The sequence below is a fragment of the Henckelia pumila genome, chromosome 4, assembly GCF_033568475.1.
Source record: "Henckelia pumila isolate YLH828 chromosome 4, ASM3356847v2, whole genome shotgun sequence".
Taxonomy (NCBI): domain Eukaryota; kingdom Viridiplantae; phylum Streptophyta; class Magnoliopsida; order Lamiales; family Gesneriaceae; genus Henckelia; species Henckelia pumila.
In genome coordinates this window covers 219,416,667-219,422,666 of record NC_133123.1, presented here as the reverse complement: position 1 = coordinate 219,422,666, position 6,000 = coordinate 219,416,667, and positions in this window count along the sequence as shown.

Below are 6,000 nucleotides of genomic sequence, written 5' to 3'. Positions count from 1 at the left end.
GCCTATTTTATGTCTTAGTAAATTAATTAAACAATCACTGATTATTGTCTGTTTCTTTTCAGGATTTCATTAAGATGAATTCGCGCAATCCACTATTCTCTATTCTCGAACAAAATAAACTGACTGGCACAAACTATACGGAATGGTTCCGTAAGTTGAAGATTGTCTTGACCTCGGAGAAGATGCTCTACGTGTTAGAAAAATCTCCTCCGAAGGAAGCACCAGCTGATATAAGTCCGGAAGAGTTGGCCAAACTTGATATATGGTGGGACCATGATATCAAGGCCAAATGCTATATGCAAGCTTCGATGTCTGATGAACTCCAGAGGTGATTTGAGGATACCGTGAATGCTGCTGACTTTCACGTACAACTCAAGGAACTTTTTGGGGCTCAATCGAGAGCTGAAAGGTTCGCTACTGTAAAAGAGTTAATGACGTGTCGCATGCGTGAAGGGACTTCGGTCCGTGATCATGGGGTACGCGTGATTTGGCTCATTCAGAAGTTGGTAATGCTTGATTTGGTATTAGAGCATGAACTCAATGTGGACTTATTACTTCTCTCTCTTCCTTCTTTGTTTGACGGTTTTGTGGTGAATTTCAATATGAACAAGATAGAGGCATCCCTTGAAGAGATGGTCAATATGCTTGTAACATATGAAGCCACTTTAAAGAATGATAAACCAGTTCTATTGGTGGGCTCCTCTTCTTCTGCTAAGAAGGGGCCAAGTACAAAGGGTAAGAAACGTTCTGCCCCATCCAAGAAAACCGGACCCGAGAAGAAGAACAAGACAAAGGCTTCAAACATGGAAAAGTCCAAGGATGTTTGCCATCACTGCAAGAAACCCGATCATTGGAAACGTAACTGCAAGGAATATCTAGAGCAGTTGCGAACTGCGAAGGGTATGTTTTATATTGAAATAAATGTTTCACTTAATACTACTTCTTGGGTATTGGATACCGGATGTGGATCTCACATTTGCAATGATTTGCAGGTGATGACAAGAAGTCGCAAGCTTAGAATGGGTGAGACCCAGCTGAGACTCGGAAATGGTTCTAGAGTTGAAGCCAAAGCTGTGGGAGACGTTTATTTAATTTTGCAGAACGATTTTAAGTTACTTTTGAGAGATGTTTTATTTGTTCCAGATTTGATTAAAAACATTATTTCTGTTTCTATGCTTGATAGAGATGGTTTTTCTTGCAATTTTGTGAATGGGATTTGCAATATTTACAAGAATGAATGTTTGATTGGAAATGGACAACTTGAAAATGATCTATATAACTTAAAATTAAAAGACGTTCCAATAAATTATGTCGATAAACCGGTAACAACGAACAAAAGGAAAATCGATAGTCAAAACCCGGCAAACCTTTGGCATGCTAGGCTAGGTCATATTTCCTCAAGGAGGATGAACAAGCTAGTGGGAGAGGGCATGTTTGATATGTCTGATATTAACTCTCTACCTACTTGTGAATCCTGCCTGAAAGGAAAAATGACTAAATCTCCATTCAAGGGGAAACCTGAGCGTAGTCAAAATCTGTTGGATTTGATCCATACAGATGTTTGTGGTCCATTTAGAATTAGTACTCAATTTGGACACACCTACTTCATTACCTTTACTGATGATTATTCAAGGTATGGGTATTTATATTTAATGAAATATAAGTCTGAAGCATTTGAAAAGTTCAAAGAATTCAAGGCTGAAGTAGAAAACAAGCTAGGTAAAAGTATTAAAGCACTTCGATTGGATCGAGGTGGAGAATACTTAAGTACCGAGTTTTTAGACTATCTGAAAGAGAATGGGATTCTCTCTCAGTGGACTCCTCCTATGACACCTCAGCTGAATGGTGTATCGGAGCGTCATAATCGAACTTTGTTGGACATGGTTCGATCCATGATGAGCTTCACTAAGCTTCCACCTTCGTTTTGGGGCTACACGCTTGAAACGGCGGTATTGTTGTTGAACAACGTCCACAACAAAGCAGTGGATAAAACACCATACGAGTTATGGAATGGAAAAGCTCCTAAGTATTCGTACTTGAGAATTTGGGGATGTCCTGCTTACGTGAAGCAGACAGTGGGAGATAAGTTGGATAGTCGATCCACCTTATGTTATTTTGTAGGGTATCCGAAGAATTCAATCGGATATTATTTCTATCATCCTACTGAAACAAAAGTGTTTGTTTCAAGGAATTCCATATTCTTGGAGAAGGAGTTCTTATTGGATAAGAAAGGCGAGATGATGGAACTCGAAGAAATTCGAGAAGAACCCAAGATACAAAATAATGATCCTACACCTCAGGAACCATTGATGGACACGCCTATACCTAGAAGATCCGAGAGAACTTCTAGACCTCCTATTCGATATGGTCTTCTTCTTGAAGGGGATCAAGATGAACCCGACGTTGGATGTGATCCAAGAAACTTCAAGGAAGCAATTTCTGATGCGGATTCAAATTTATGGCTTGAAGCTATGCAGTCGGAAATAGATTCGATGCATACAAACCAAGTTTGGTCTTTAGTAGATCCTCCCAATGGAATTGTTCCAATAGGGTGTAAATGGATCTACAAAAGAAAGCTTGGGCCTGATGGTAAGGTATTGACATACAAGGCACGATTGGTGGCGAAAGGTTATACTCAAAGACAAGGATTTGACTATGATGAAACCTTTTCACCAGTTGCAATGTTCAAGTCCATAAGAATCCTTATTGCCATAGCTGCTTGGTATGACTATGTGATATGAAAAATGGATGTGAAGACTTCATTTCTTAATGGAAACATTAAGGAAGAGATCTATATGATGCAGCCTGAGGGATACACATCCATGGGAAGCGAGCATAAGGTATGCAAGCTTCAGAGATCAATCTATGGTCTCAAACAACCATCAAGAAGTTGGAACCAGAAATTTGATGAAACAATAAAGGATTTTGGTTTCATGAAGAACCCGGAGGAACCATGCGTGTACAAGAAAGTAATTAAGGATGCTGTGACATTCTTAGTACTTTATGTTGATGACATCCTACTCATTGGGAATGATGTAGGGATGTTGCAGTCAACAAAGATATGGTTATCAGGTAGATTCTCGATGAAGGATTTGGGTGAGGCATCCTATATTCTAGGGATACAGATCTATAGAGATAGATCTAAGAGAATGATAGGACTTACTCAAGCTACTTACATCAAAACCATATTGAAAAGGTTTTCAATGGATGGGTCCAAGAGAGGACATCTACCTATGTGTCATGGAGTTTCTCTATCCAAGTCCATGTGTCCCAAGACTGATGAAGAGATAGAGAAAATGACACATGTACCATATGCGTCAGCCATAGGTAGTATCATGTATGAGATGATATCTACCAGACTGGATGTAGCATTTGCTCTGAGTGTCACGAGCAGATATCAAGCCAATCCCGGTCAAATGCATTGGAAAGCCGTGAAGGACATTCTTAAGTACTTACGAAGGACTAAGAATATGTTCATGGTATATGGAGGAAGAGAACTGAAATTGGAAGGCTATACCGACTCTAGCTTCCAAAGTGACGTGGATGACTCGAAGTCAACCTCTGGATTTGTGTTCATGCTCAATGGCGGTGCTGTCTCTTGGAAGAGTTCCAAGCAGGACACCACAGCGGATTCTACCACTGAGGCAGAATACATTGCGGCATCAGCTGCTGCTAAAGAGGCCGTTTGGATGAGGAATTTCGTCCAAGAGTTGGGCGTTATTCCTGAAGTTGTTGGTCCAGTCCCGGTGTACTGTGACAACACGGGTGCCATTTCTCAGGCAAAGGAACCAAGGTCTCATCAAAGATCCAAACACGTACTGAGGAAATACCACATCATCCGGGAGATCGTGGAAAGAGGAGACATCACTGTCGAGAGAGTGGCCTCTGCAGACAATATCGCTGATCCACTTACTAAGCCCCTGCCAGGACCATTATTTGACAAACATCGCGAAGCAATGGGACTGCGTAGTATGACTAGTTGGCTTTAGGGCAAGTGGGAGATTGAAAGAGTGGGTGCCCGGTGAGCCAACTTGTGGCTAAGGGCTTTGATGACTCTATTTACAAACAATCTTTTGTTTAATATAATTTACACTTTTATAATGGCGTCTACTTTATCTTTTATCATATTATTATGTTGTGACATACTATAAGATGTTTAGATGAAGACCTTGAATATACTATAGTGTATGTAAGATGTGGTGGCACATGGGGATGGCCATCATGAAACACATCTTATAGTCACTGTATATTCTAAACAGTTCCTAGTCGATTGAGCCGTCCGTTAATAAGCATAAGGATCGCTCGAGATTGAGACTAGCATTTGCGATGCCGAGTACCACGTTTCATTGGTATGGAACATAGAGATGTTCAAAGCATGCAAATGGATATTCATACGATGAATGATCGAACTACCCTATCCGGACTTTCCAAGTGGTTATCACTTATCGAGTGGATAAAGTCCGCGGTTTTGGTTGTACACCATTAGTCCTTACTACTTGAAACATCATTGAGACTCTATATGCTAGTACTGTACTTTAACTCGTTTACCGACTCTATTGGGGTCATCAGGTGTCGGGATTGGGTACAGTTACGACACATATAGGAGTCGATGCTTTGTTGTCAAGGATTCACCACATACTTGCTAGTGTGGATATCCTATGCAATCTGAGGAGATATTAGTGTGACGAATCTCTGGCCAGAGTACATGATGTGTTTTAAGAAATGGTTTCTTAGTAGCACATGCGATGTCACTATTTGATCTTCAAGATGCATTGCATAGTTATCGAATCTCGAACGACTCTCGATTTACCAATAGTTGTTGATTCGATCGGGATATATGGATGAAGGGACCGTACTGTATGCTAACCAAAATCTATTGGTTCTTGTAGGCACTATCAGTGATACCTAGGGAATCATGGGGCGATGTTGCTAGGCGCTCTTACCATGATTCGATGGGCAAGTCGGAATTTGTTGTTCCGAGTCACAAGGAGTTGTGAGCCCATGGCTAGCTGTATCCCTGAACCATTGAGGGTCACACAAGTAATGGATTTTAATCCTCGTTGAGATAATTAAATTTAAAGAGTTAAATTTAGTGAATAAAGAAGTGGGACTTCTTATACCAGAGTAGAAGAGTAAGATTTCCTAAAATGACATAGGGATGGGCATTTTTGGAAATCACTGAATTCGGATTCAGAAAATTTATCTTGACTTTAAAAGATGCAGAAATAGTTTCTGTGCACATTGGTGAAATTGTTTTATCAATCTGAGTCACGATGAATTTTATATTAATTTCTGAATATGCTGGCTTTGCTTGTCAGGCTTGAATGACTAATGGGCCCTAAGCTGTTAGCAGCCCACATTATAAATAAGTTATTGCAGTACAGAAATTAAATAACAGAGGCTCATAATTTCGAACACTAGGGTTTTTGAGACCTATAGTGGCCGCCCCCTCTCTGTGTTATCTCTCTGAAATCCAGTCTGTGAATTTCGAATTTGCAGTCTGGTTTAACGGATCAAATTCGTTAATTCTCTTCGTAGAAACTTCTGATAGATTTTCTAGTGCAATATATCAGAGGGATTAAACTTCTGTTCGTGAACCTGAATGAAGAATTGTTCGTCCATCAGTTCCTGGGATATACAACAAGAGCATAGTTATCTGTTGGTGTCCATAATCTCGTTTCGAGATTCAAGGTAAAAATTTAATTGTTATTTAATTTTTACACGCACAATTTAATCGTAAAGTTTTGATACCCATGTTATGGAATCGTTCCATATAAAATTTTAAAACTTCCGCTGCACCGGGTATCAATTCTGATTGATCTGATCACCTTTTCCAACAATGACTGCTTTGGAGTATAGTCGTACCGTTTGAAGTGATACTCGTCTACATTATTGTAGATCATTCGAACTGAATCTGTAGTGACCCGTATCCAGAATTAGCGATTAATGAGTATATTAATCGTGTAATCATGTTTAGGTTAAGTAAAACATGATTAAGGA